Below are 14,478 nucleotides of genomic sequence, written 5' to 3'. Positions count from 1 at the left end.
CAAAATAAAAAAAACTAACTACACCTCGTTCAACCAAAATCCTTGGAAAAGAACCGCAGCACAAAGAAAAACCAATGGAGAATTAATACACTACCGAGCAAAAGAAAATCTTTTTGTCTTTTTCTTTCGACTTAAATCCTTCAAGAAACCTGTCGAATGATATCCATCGTCGGGAAAAATTGAAAATTTTAAAAAATTTATGTTTTTTCTTTCAAATTTGTTTCTATCTCTAACTACTAAAACTAACAAAAAGGAACTAATATACATACATACAACATACAATTGTCCCTCACCACACACTTTAAGTTGTGGCATGTCCCCATGACACACAATTAAAAAGCATAATATAAAGGAAACTTTCCTGAATCTCTAGTCGGAGTCTGAGTCGAAGTCGGGCTTTATTCCACGCGCCCGAACTAATGCACACATCCATGCAGACAGCTTCTTCTCAGCCTTTTTGGGGTACACCCCACACTTATCTTTCTCGCTCACTGGCCTTCTCTTTTGAACTCTTCACTTTCCACTCAACACTTGCAGTTGGCTTCTCCTTTTTCACCCCCGTTTCTTCATTCATCTCGAAAGTTACGGTCTCCTCACCTACTCTAAGCATAAGTCTTCTTTCATGTATATCTAATATAGCTCTACCCATTGCTAAGAATGGTCTTCCTAGGATGAGGGGACCTCCTTGTTCTCCACCATCTTCACCACTATAAAATCTATAAGAAATACGAACTTATCTACCCAAACCAAAACATCTTCCACTATCCCCTCAGGTATTAAAGTCGTTTGGTCGGCCAGCTGCAAGGATATTGGTGCTGACCTTATCTCTCCAATATCATTCTCCAGCTTCCTGTAAATAGACAAGGGCATTAGATTAATTGAGGCACCATAATCACATAAAGATTTATCAAACCTAATAGAGCCTAAAGAGCAAGGTATAGTAAAACTCCCTGGATCTCCACACTTTTGTGGGAGTTTGTTTTGTAAGATTGCACTGCAATGCTCTGTGAGCTTGACCACTAATGTCTCTTCTATCTTCCTCCTCTTTGTAAGGATCTCCTTCAAGAATTTGGCATAAGCTGGCATTTCTGAGAGCATTTCCGTGAATGGTAAGTTTGCATTAACCTGTCTCAGCATATCCAGAAATCTCTCAAACTGCTTGTCCAACTTTTCTCTGTATAGCTTTTGGGGAAAAGGTAGAGCAGGCATGTGCTTGCTCTCTTCATTGGATTCCTCCCTTCTTGAAGTTTCCTCCTTCTTCTTCTTCTCAGCTCCCTTCTTGCCTTTCTTCTTCTTATCTACTTCATTTTTCAGTTGCTCCCCACTTTCTTTTTTAGGTACCACCTCTTTTTAGATTGGAGTGGGATCCTTCAACACTTGCCCTCTTCTCAAGGTCAGAGCATTCACCATTTCTTTGGGATTTCTCTCAGTATCAGCTGGGAGAATTTCTGGAATCCTCTCAGACAATATAGTTACAGTTTGTCCCACTTGCTTTTCTAGATTTCGAATTGCTGTCCCATGAGCATCTAGCCTCTCATTTGTCTTGACAATGAAGGCTTTCACCATATCTTCTAAACCAGGCCGAATGGATTGTTGAGGCTGAAACTACTGCCTCTGCTGATTTTGGAAGCATAGAGCTCCTTGTCCCTGAAATCTGGGTTGTTTTGTTGCCATGCATTTGTAGTCCCCCCCCCCCCAGGTGAACTCCATGAAAAATCGGGGTGCTTCTGACCATTGCATTGAAGTTATAATTCCCCATAGCATTCACTTCCTCAGTTGAGGCTTGACACTCATGAGTAAGGTGTCTTCTTCCACAAATATCAGATGATGCATGAGGTTCACTTTGTATCGAAGCTAAGGTCAACCTCCGTATTTCTTTGTCCATCACATCAAGTTGTACCTGCATAGATGTGTTAGCATCAACTTGGTGAACACCAGTTGATCTTCTTCTTTCAGCACTCTAGGGCCACTGATTTGCATTTTCAGATAACTCATCTAGAATTGTGACTATCTTTTCTGGAGTCTTTTTCATCAACGGGCCTGCAGCTGCATTACTCAATGTTCTACATGAGGCCGGTGTCAATCCATCCCAAAAATCCTGGAGTTGCATCCAGAGTTCAATTCTACTATGTTGACACTTTCGAACATATTCCTTAAACCTCTCCCAAGCTTCAAACACGGTTTCAGTATCTTTCTGGCAGAAGTTATGAATTTCTCTTCTAAACTTGCCTGTTTTAGCTGACGAGAAATATTTATCAAGAAATGTTCTGGTCATCTCCTCCCATGTTCTAATTGATCCTTGGGGCAAGCTTCGAAGCCACTACTTAGCATCATCTTTGAGTGTGAAGGGGAATGCCCTTAAATAAACTGCATCTTGTGACACACCATTATATTGAAAGGTATTCATAATCTCCTCGAAGTCCATTAGATGATTGTTTGGATCTTCGTTTGGCTTTCCTCTTAAGACACAACAGTTTTGAAGGGTTTGGAGCAACCCTTGCTTCAACTCGAAGTTGTTAGCTGCAACTGGAGGTGGTCTAATACTTGATAATCCTTGGTTGTAGACTGGTCTAGCATAATCACCAAGTGGTCTCCCAGCACCGAGGGCAATATTTACGAACTGATCTACTGCCAAGGGTTGATTTTGGGCAATTCTCCGACCCCTCTCTTCTTCTTAGACAAGTTGTGCATTTCGAAGAGTTGCTTCCTCAGCATCTCGTGCAGCTTTTTCTCGTTGTTGGGCTGCCTCTCTTGCAGCCAAATCCATATTATCATCATATCCAACCATAGTTTCTTTGGTTGAGGATTGCCCAACCTTCTCTGTATTCTCAAGGAGAGTTATTTCCTTCCTCGGTTGTCGTAGTTGTTTTTCTATCTCTGGTTTGTAAGGTAGCAATTCTTTCCCAGAAGATCGAGTCATGCACCAATCTAACCTGTAGCTTGCGCACAGTTAAAGAACACTAAACGTAAAAAGAGAAAAATAAAATAAAAATAAAAATTCTTGAATTAGCATTGCAAAATATTTCGAACACTATTAATTGCAAATCCCCGGCAGCGGCGCCAAAATTTGACGAGCGCAAAACACACACTTAAATATGCTTGCTAGTCGAATATAGTAAAATATAATATCGTATCCACAGGGATTAGAGTTAAACAGAATTATCATAGTTTGTAGCTAGATTGCTATCCAAGATGATCAACAATTTAGAGTTTTGTGATTAATACTAAAATTAACTAAGAGTCTAAACTATTGGCTAATGACAATCGACGCAAGTAATGAGCAAAGAAGGTTATCAATAGGAGAAAGCAGGGTTTTGATAGGATAGGTGCAAGATACTTGTTTGGGATCTAACTCTAGATAATTCACATCTAATGTTCAAGTGAGTCTTTCGAATTCACTCAATTATTAGTTCAACTGTTTAGTAGAAACTCCTCTCTCGATTAAGTCTCAACCTCACACGATGAACCAATTTAATCTCGGTGAATATATGCAAGAATTCGTAGTGGATTGGTCTTTAGGAGAACCTCTCTCGATTATCCTCCTAATTAGGTTTAATCAACAATGCAACTAGCTTCTTCCGATTTCTAAGAAGAATTAATGAATTCAACCAACAAAGTAGAATGCAAAGATATCACAAGTTATTCCTCTCTCGATTACTGAACAAGTGAATATAGATGCAACGATTAAATCATCCAAAATGATTCAATACATAAAACTAGAGTTATAATCCACAAACAATCATCAATACACCAAATCCATCAAATCCTAAAGAGAACTACTCCATAGATATGGAGCAATTCATCACAAATATGTTTAAGTTAAAGGAAAACAGAAAACGATCCAAACTCGTGTCTTGAGTGAGGATTGAATGATGAAATCCTTGGGCTTTTGCTTCTCCACCTTCTCCTTAGCTTCCTTAGGTCTAAGATGTGTCAAAAGTCCCCAAAATAATGTTTTTACATGTATTTATACCAAGTAGGGTCGGGCCCAAACGAAACCACCTTCTCCTAGCCGAAATTGGATTGTGGCTCTGTAAAGAATGCACAGGCGCGCCGCATGGGGCGACGTGCCAGACGGGGCAGCAGTGGGGATCTTCAGAGAGTGTGTAATTTGACTGGCAGCAGAAATTAGGCAGTTACGGCATGTGGACTTCTCTCAGATTGAATTTCAAAACTCGATTTTTGATGTCCAGACTTGGTCCTCGACCCCCAAATGCAATCCTAGCTTAATCCCGTGGGTTTTACTCAGACTTCAAAGCTCCAAATAGCTCGAATTAGCTCCATGACATCTACATCACTCAGAATCACTCCTATAAGGCATGAAATAAGCAATAAGAACAAAACACTAGCGATTAAAGCTCAAACACAATAAAAGTGCAGTAAATTAGAGTGCAATAAGCGGCTAAAACACATGATTATAGCCTACCATCATCAACTCACGTTGTACGTCCCTCCAGAAGTGTGAGATGAACTGCGTACCTCGATCAGAAATGATAGACACGGGCACACCGTGAAGATGAACGATCACGCGGATGAGATCTCAGCTAACCGCTCTGAAGAATTGGTGACTACCACTGGAATGAATTGTGCCGACTTGGTCAACCTATCCATAATGACCCACATCGCGTCGAACTTCTTATGAGTCTATGGGAGTCCAACAACAAAATCCATAGTGATACGCTCCCACTTCCACTCAGGAATCTCTAGCTTCTGAGGCAAAACACCAGGCCTCTGATGCTCGTACTTTACTTGCTGACAATTTAGACACCGAGCTACCTATGCAACTATATCCTTCTTCATCCTTATCCACCAATAATGCTGCCACAAGTATTGATACATCTTGGCTTCACTCGGATGAATAGAACACCGGGAACTGTGGGCCTCCTCAAGAATCAACTTACGAAGCCCGTCCACATTGGGCACACAAATGCTACCCTGCATCCTCAAAACCTCATCATCTCCAACAGTAACCTTCTTGGCACCACCGTGCCACACCGTGTCCTTAAGGACAAGCAAATGGGGATCATCATACTGACGCTCTCTGATGCGCTCAAATAAGGAAGACCAAGCGACTGTGCAAGCTAAAACATGACTGGGATCTGAAACATCTAACCTCAAGAACTGATTGGCTAAAGCCTGAACATCTACAGCAAGCGGCCTCTCACCAACCGAAATATGCGCAAGGCTACCCATACTCACAGCTTTTCTGCTTAAGGCATCGGCCACCACATTAGTCTTCCCGGAATGATACAAAATGGTGATATCATAGTCTTTCAACAGCTCCAACCACCTCCTCTACCTCAAATTGAGATCCTTCTGCTTGAACAAATACTGTAGACTCCGATGATCCGTGAATACCTCACACAATACGCCGTAAAGATAGTGCCTCCAAATCTTCAGCGTATGAATAATGGCTGCCAACTCTAAGTCATGAACAAGGTAATTCTTCGCATGAACCTTCAACTGCCGCGATGCGTATGCAATCACCCTGCCATCCTACATCAATACTGCATCGAGCCCAATACGAGATGCATCACAATACATGGTGTAGGATCCTGAACCTGTGGGCAACACCAACATTGGCGCCGTAGTCAAAGCAGTCTTGAGCTTCTGAAAGCTCAACTCACACTCATCCGATCATGTGAATGGGGCACCCTTCTGGGTAATCTAGTCAATGGGGCTGCTATGGATAAAAACCGCTCCACGAACCGGTGATAATAATCTGCCAAACCCAGGAAACTCCGGATCTCTGTAGCTGAAGTAGGTCTGAGCCAGTTCTGAATTGCCTCAATCTTCTTAGGATCCACCTTTATGCCCTCTGCCGATACAACATCCCCCCAAAAGGCGACTAAGTCCAACCAAAACTCGCACTTTGAAAAGTTGGCATATAACTGGCTATCTCTCAAAGTCTGAAGTACAATCTGAAGATGTTGCTCATGCTCCACTCGACTACGGGAGTAGATCAAGATATCATTAATGAATACAATCACAAAAGAATCCAAATAGGGCTTGAACACCCGGTTTATCAAATCCATAAATGTTGCTGGGGCATTTGTCAACCCAAATAACATCACTAGGAACTCATAATGACCATACTGAGTCCGAAAAATCATCTTAGGGACATCATATTCCCTAATCTTCAACTGATGGTAGCCAGACCTCAAATTAATCTTCAAAAACACCTTGGCACCCTAAAGCTAATCAAATAAGTCATCAATCCTTGGCAACGGATACTTGTTCTTGATAGTGACCTTGTTCAACTGCCGATAGTCTATACACATCCTCATCGACCCATCTTTCTTCTTCACGAACAACACAGGCGCACCCCAGGGCGAGACACTAGGTCTAATGAAGCCCTTATCTAGAAAATCTTGCAACTGCTCCTTCAATTCCTTCAACTTCGGCAGGGCCATACTGTATGGTGGAATAGAAATGGGCTAAGTGCCCGGAGCCAAATCAATACATAAGTCAATATCCCTGTCGGGTGGCATCCCCGACAGATCTGCAGGAAACACCTCTGAAAACTCACGAACAACTGGTACCGAATCCATAGAAGGAACCTCCGCACTAGAATCATAGACATAGGCCAAATAAACTAGACATACCTTCTCGACCATACGTCGAGCTTTCACATAAGAAATAACTCTACTGGTAGAGTGGCTAGGAGTCCCTCTTTACTCCAATCAAGGCAACTGCGGCATGGCTAAGGTCACCGTCTTAGCGTGACAGTCCAATATAGCATGATAAGGTGATAGCCAATACATACTCAAGATAACATCAAAATCTACCATATCAAGAAGTAGAAGATAGACGCTAGTCTTAAGACTCCCAATAGTAATCACACATGAGCGATAAACACGATCTACAATAATAGAATCTCCTACCGGCGTGGACACATATACAAGAGCACTCAAAGAATCACGAGGCATAACCAGACATGAAGCAAAATAGGATGACACATAGGAATAAGTAGATCCCGGATCAAATAGAACTAAAGAATCTCTATGGCAAACTGAAACAATACCTGTGATAACGGCGTCAGATGACTTGGCCTCAGGCCTAGCTAGGAAAGCATAATATCGGGGTTGGGCCCCAACACTCTGAACTACATCTCTGGGACGGACTCTATGTTACACCCCATATTTTTGTATGTGAAAGTACTCCATAAGTAGATTGATAAAAGCTCGAAAATGACATGTTATATCCCGCATTTCCGTACGTTAAAGTTTCGTCGTAAGTTAATCGACGTAAGTTTGGGAATGATATTACTTTGGGATTATAAGTATTATGTTATTCCAAACAAGTGATAAGTAAATTCGTTAAGGTGAGAGGGTAAGAAAATCGAAGAAAATAAGTTTCGTCGAAGTTTGGCAATTTGGGGATAAAATACGGTCCAAGCTATAATACCCCGTATTTATGGACTAGTGCCATACAAGGTACCACATGACCATGATACTCCACCTCATTCAGAGTACAGCCGAGTCTATGAGTCATCGTGTCAGAATTTTGCTACGGACTTATGGGTAGGCCGGTACCCTGTCCCATTTGATGTCAAATATTCTTAGAGGCTTTGTAGACAGAGGTTCATTTTGTACAGTATGTTAGAGGCCTTGACGGCCCATATGTATTCATGTTTTAAGAAAGATGGTTCATTGATATAGTACTTTCTCACTTATAGTTATACATTACGTGTTGTGGCCATGTTGGCCCAGTTACCAATGACAGTACGATAAGAAAGATATGTTACATTGGTACTCGATTGAGTAAGACACCGGGTACCCGTTGTGACACTTCGGTTTGGGTCGTGACACTCTAGCTGGATAGCCTCCACCTCTAACGTCCTGACCTCCATCTCTAATGGACTGACCTCCACCTCTAATAGCTTGACCCCTGCATCTAGCTGGCTGAGCGGGCGGTGGAGCAACCGGTGCTAGAACCATGGAACGAGAACTCTGTTGTGGCATGCCACCCAATAATCTCGGATAGAACCTCTTGATGTGACCAATACCACCACACTCAAAACACCCATCCTGCTGTTGTGGCTGCTGAAGCTGAAGCTAACCCAAATGGGCCGGATAACCTCGGTGATAGCTCTGGATCAGAGGCGCACTAATAGGAGCTGATGGTGCACTATAGGCTGGCTGCCCAGAGTAAGGCACATAAGGACCAAGGCTTCCTGAGGCACTGTGAGATGCCTGAAGCGCTAAATGAAATGGTCTGGTAGGATGGCCTCTACCAAAAGTACCCCTACCTCCAGATGAGGCACCACTAAAACTACCGGAATGACGAGGCATCTTATCTGACACCTGTCCCCTCTCCTGAGCACGAAGCAACTGGATATGTCTAGCAATATCTACGGCCTCCTAGAAGAAAATATCGCTTCATGTCTCCTTGGCCATCTGAAGCCTGATGGTGTAAGTGAGCCCATCAATAAATCTCCTCAATCTCTCCCTCTCAGTAGGAAGCAAGATAGTGGCATGGTGAGTTAGGTCCACAAATCGAGTCTCTTACTGGGTGACATTCATACTACCCTGCTGAAGACACTCAAACTGCATGCGGTACTCCTCTCTCAGAGTGACCGGAATGAACCTCTCTAGAAATAGCTGTGAGAACTGATCCCAGGTAAGTGCAGGCGACCCAGCTGGTCTAGTCAACATATAATCTCTCCACCACCTCCGGGAGGAACTAGTCATCTGAAATATTGCAAAATCGACCCCATTAGTCTCAACTATACCCATGTTGTGCAACACCTCGTGGCAACGATCCAGAAAGTCCTGTGGGTCCTCAGAAGATGCACCACTAAAATGAACAGGAAAGAGCTTGGTAAACTTATCCAACCTCAACATAGCCTCAGAAGACAAAGCGGGCATATCACCGGCCTGTGCCGCAACAACCGGCTGAACTACCCCAACTGGCGGGGCTGTTGGAGTCTGATACTAGGGAGCCACCTGCTTCGAGGTGTGAGTAGCGGGAGTCTGTGCTCCTCCCCCAGACCGAGAGATGGCTGGTGCCACCGGGAATGTACCGGTTTGGGCCACACTCTCGATAAGGCCCACCAAATGGACTAGAGCATCCTAAAGCACTGGAGTGGCTATGAACCTCTCCCGGACCTCAGCTGGTCCGACAGGTACAGTCTGAGCTAGAACCTCCTCCTCAAAATCCACCTGAGGCTCCACTACGGGTGCTACTGCTCGAGCTCTAGGCTGAGCCCTGCCTCTGCCTCGGCCTCTGGCGCGACCTCGGCCTCGACCTCTGCCCCTGATCGTAGCTGCCACTAGGGCTCCAGCTCCTGTCCGGCTATAGATGCAGTACGTGTTCTCGCCATCTGCAAGAGAACAAGAATAGAAGAGTCAATCATCAATGAGAGAATAAAATCGCAAGATAGAGAAGAATAGAAGTGAAATTGTTCCTAAACTCCATAGCCTCTGGAAGATAAGTACAGACGTCTCCGTACCGATCCTCCAGACTCTACTAAGCTTGCTCGTGACTCGTGAGACCTAGGCAACCTAGTGCTCTGATACCAACTTGTCACTACCCGGAATTTCCACCCTCGGGACCGTGATAGCACCTAACATTTCACTTGCTAGGCAAGCCAACATTAGAGTAGTTTTTAGCCATTTTCAACAAAACAAATTAACTGATACCAATTATACTGAAATAGAACTGAAATAAAGTGCGATAAGTCATAACAACCGTAATATCTAATACAACCCCAGATCTGGTGTTACAAGTGCACGAGCGACTAAAATAATACAGATAATGGTCTGAATGAAAGTAAAACTATCTGAAAAGAAATAAACAACTAGGATAAAGTAGAAGGGGACTTCAGTGATGTGAACGCCGAGCAGTTGTACCTCAAGTCTCCGTCATATGTCCGATCCGAGCAATCTACTGAGCACCGCTGGGACCGACTCCAAAGTCTTCCCAAGAAGTACAGAGTGTAGTATGAGTACAACTGACCCTATGTACTCTATAAGTGTCGAGCCTAACCTCAACGAAGTAGTGACGAGGCTAAGGCGGGTCACTTAAAATAATGTGTACGCAGTATAATGATAATAACAGGAAAGGAATATAAGAAAGTAAGGCAGTTAACTTATGAAAATAAACTCAATCCTCGAAATCAGTAAAACTAGAGATACAAATCCTCAGAATCTCATACGAAAACACCAAATCCAACTCAATACAACAAGGAATACAAAACACATAAACTGTTGCAGTGCGCAACCCGATCCCACCGTACAAACACAATCCTCCCTTATTTTACCATATATATAACATTAATAACATGTAAAATCGATCCCACCATATAATAAGAATCAGTATCATAATCCTCCATTGTTTCACCATATCAATCCTCCATTATTCCACCTGTTGCGACGTGCAACCCGATCCCACCATATCAATATCAATTCTCCCTTATTCCACCTGTTGCGGCGTGAAACCCGATCCATAAATACAAATCAATAAATGAAATCAATTCAACAACTCGAATCACAAAACTCTCTACGATTAACGAATATGAAAGCAGAACCATAAAGGGAAAACTCGTTCCAAATCAAAAATTGCTAAAATTAATACTAAGCAGCAAGACAAGTCAAATAAATGACAACTAAAGGGTACAAGTAAGTCAATTAAGGCAAGTATCAATTAAATCATGGAAGCATGAGAGAAACTAATATTTTAATATGAGAATAATAAACGACAAGTAGCAGATTAGTGCATAGGAAGCAATTAAAGCATGTAACAGTTAAGACATGGAATAAAATATTTAATGAAATACGAAAAAGCATGGGAACAAGTATTATGACGGCGTATATACACTCGTCACCTCGCATATATGCCGCTACACATGAATTTCACATAGCACATAGCTCAAGGGTTCCTAATTCCCTCAAATCAAGGTTAGACCCAGCACTAAATTTGCTTCGCAAGCAAATCAAAGCTCTACCGGGGCCTTTCCTCTAAAATCCGCCTCCAAACCAATCGAATCTAACCAAAATCAACTCAATAACATCAAATAATGCTAGGAAAATAAATTACAATATATAAAGTTAAGATCTTTATACTTTTTCTAAAAAAGTCAACAAAAGTCAACCCCGAGCCCACTTGGTCAAAACCCGAGATTCGGACTAAAACCCATTTACCCATTCACCCCGAGCCCGATTATGTAATTAGTTTCAATATCCGACCTCAATTTGAGGTCTAAATCTCAATTTTATAAAAAATTCCAATTCTTCCCAAATCCCTAATTTTCGACCATAAAAGAACACAGGTTAAGGCTAAATTAACACAAGACCAGCTCCCCAAGAATCCCACAACACTTCGCGTTCGCGAAGGGCAAGCCCCCCTCCACTTCGCTTTAGCGACCAGAACCTCGCGTTCGCGAAGAACAACTCCTCCCCAGTTTCAAACTACTCTTCGCGATTGCGAGAATATCTTCACGATCGCGAAGAAGCATGCACCAGAAACCAGCAGAAGCTAAACCAACATTTTTTTCCTAAGTTCAAAAACATCTGCAACCTATCTGAACCTTACTCGAGCCCTCGGGGCTCCAAACCAAACATGCACACAAGTGTAAAAATATCATACGAACTCGCTCGCGCTATCAAAACACAAAAATAACACCTAAATCTATGAATCAGACACCAAAACAAATGAAATTTTCAATGAAACTTAAGAACATGCAATTTCTCAACCAGACGTCCGAATCACGTTAAATCAACTCCGTTTTGCACCAAATTTTGCAGACAAGTCATAAATACTGAAGTGAACCTATACAAAGTTTCGGAACTAAAATCCAAAATTGGTAGCAACAAAGTCAAACTACGGTCAAACTTATGAATTTTTTTAAACCTTTAAACCTCTAGTTTTTAACAAATTATGATAAATCGAGCTAGGAACTTTCGAATTCGATTCCGGGCATACGCCCAAGTCCCAAATCACGATACGGACCTATCAGGACCGTCAAAATACTTATTCGAGTCCGTTTACACAAAACATTAACCATAGTCAACTCAAATGAGTTTTAAGGCGCGATTTTATATTTTCATAAATTTTCTCATAAAAACCTTCCGGAAAAAGGACACGAACTGTGTACGTAAATCGAGAAAGGCTAAATAGAACTATTCAAGGTCTCGGAATACAAGAATGAAGAATAAACTATAAATGACCTATCGGGTCATCACACTTTTAGTGCATTATAATTTAATGTTTTTAATGATTAAATGTGTGACGTTTGAGCTTAATTGTGTCGTTTTTATGTGTAAGAGAGTTGGAGGATGGAAATCCGTAAAGGTTGCATACAAGGATGTCAAAGATACACAAAAAGAGTACGAAAAGGCAAAAATCAAACAAGTTTCAGAACCAGGCGCCAGGCCAGGCGACGCCTGGTCCTGGGCGCGGTACACCAGGTGGCAAAGTGGGTGTCGCCCACTCCAGGGCACTCTGCACACTAGGCCTCACGAGCTTTGAGGCCTGGTCCTTTTCTAGTCTATGCTTTAAATATTTTCTACTTGGATTTGGGCTTGAAGACTCCGACCCTAACCTGTAAATACCCCTAAACATGATTAGTGAAGGGTTGGTCAATTTTAGAGGCAAGCAAAGGCAAAGAAATACAAACGGAGCACGGAATTCATCCTTCTTCCATCTTCCATCTAGTATTCATAGCTTTTATGTATAAAAATAATATTGTGAGTATTGTCATGAACATGCGTGGCTAAGAATCTCATTATTCTGGGGTTATAGGTTGTTATTGACTATTGTAGTTTGACGATGATAATATTGCTTGATTTTATCATATTAATTTGTTTATTCAATCTTGCACTTAATTATTCTATTGCATAGCTAACAATTGAGTATTATCTACAAATTTATAGTTGAACTCGAAAGTGAAAACTATAGATCGCATATAAGATTGAATAGAGTAAGTTTTTGGATCTGGGCATCGGAGAATAGATTCGCGATTAGGATAGACATATTCTAGTTGCCTTACTTGGTTATTCTTGCAGGAAATATACATGCGTTCTTATTAATTCTGATTCTATATACATATAGTCTTAGGTTGGCTTGAATATGTGAGCGAAGCGTTGAAAGAACTTCGCGAGCAAAATAAACCCTGCTAATCAATAAATTATATAAATCAAGTGGTTAAATCAATCGAAAAAACGCAATAGGAGAGATATTAATCCCATAACCCCGGAATATTACCATCTCATTGAATTCTTTCTACGTGTTTGTTTGCTCTACTTGTGATCTTATCTTCTTCTTTGCTTATTAGCTTCATAGTAATTTAGTTAGTAAAAACCACAATCATCTTTCTCAAAAGCTTTTGAACAAATAACTCGTACTAGTTTAAGTTAGACAATAGTTGATCATAAATCCTCGTGGGAACAATACTTTCTCATTACTTTATTACTTGTCGACCACGTATACTTGCGTGTGCGTTTGTACACAACAATCACATATTTACTAGTCTAATAGCTATGTTTGTTAGGTAAATATTCCAGAAACAATGTATGTTTGCAGCTTTAATTAAGCTCCATAGTCGAACCTTTTTTTGTGCCAACTTTATTGTCATTTCTCTTGTTAAGATAATGATACTATTAACATATGGGCATTTTTCTTGTAAGCACATTTCAAGTACATATCAACTTGAACAAAATAACTTCAAATTCATAAAAAATACAAGAAACTGAAACAAACATAGAGATCATCAAAGAACCAAAAGGGATATTACATTGCTCTTGACAATAATAATAACCAAACTGCACTGACTCCTAGCCACTAAAATCTGAATAAAGATAGCCCACGAAATAACAACAAAAAGTTTCATCCTTCGTAATTTATCCTCCATCTTAGACACTGCCGCTAAATTGGCTGAATTTATGCCTTCCATTTCTGCTACAATGTTCTTCAATTTCAGCTTTTCTCGACAAACATCATCATCCAAGTCAGCCACCATCTTCTTCAAAAAATTCCTTTCTACTTCTACACACTTCAGTGTGTTATTCAAGTTACTTATCACCATTGTCACATGTGGTGGCATATTTTGGTCGCGCCAGTTCCAAAGCCCACATGACAATTCTTCATCAAAACGAGGGCATTTGTAAAATCTACGTCTAACATTTATAGGAGTCTTAGCCACAAAATGATTAACAATCAACCCCCAACCACTTCAACACGACGAATTAGAAGCAATTGAATTCTTAGACATGGTAGGCTTGTATCTTACCAAAAAAGAATAGCTTTTACAAGCAAAAGCAAGTTTAGAAGAGGGGTGGAACAAAACAATTACGACTTGAAAGGAGAGAAAAATTTGAAGAGGAAGAAAATTAGAACCGCTCTAATTTTGATGAAGAAAAAGGGGGTAAAAGGAATGGGTAGGTAGAAATAGTGTTTTTACTATGGGTGGTCTAAAAAAATTGGGCGGGTGGATATTTGGGGCGGGTTATATGCCTCCTGGACCAAATAGCCACGTGT

The 14,478-nt window shown here is 41.2% G+C and overlaps 1 non-coding gene across 1 annotated transcript; it reads left to right on the top strand.

Moving 5' to 3' along the window:
* Positions 1 to 2,120: 2,120 nt before the first annotated feature.
* LOC142180540 (small nucleolar RNA R71) lies at positions 2,121 to 2,227 on the top strand. The gene has a single exon (XR_012709158.1). It is a non-coding gene; the product is annotated as a small nucleolar RNA R71 (small nucleolar RNA).
* Positions 2,228 to 14,478: the final 12,251 nt, after the last annotated feature.

The sequence above is a fragment of the Nicotiana tabacum genome, chromosome 4, assembly GCF_000715075.1.
Source record: "Nicotiana tabacum cultivar K326 chromosome 4, ASM71507v2, whole genome shotgun sequence".
Taxonomy (NCBI): domain Eukaryota; kingdom Viridiplantae; phylum Streptophyta; class Magnoliopsida; order Solanales; family Solanaceae; genus Nicotiana; species Nicotiana tabacum.
This window is presented reverse-complemented; position numbering and strand designations above follow the sequence as displayed.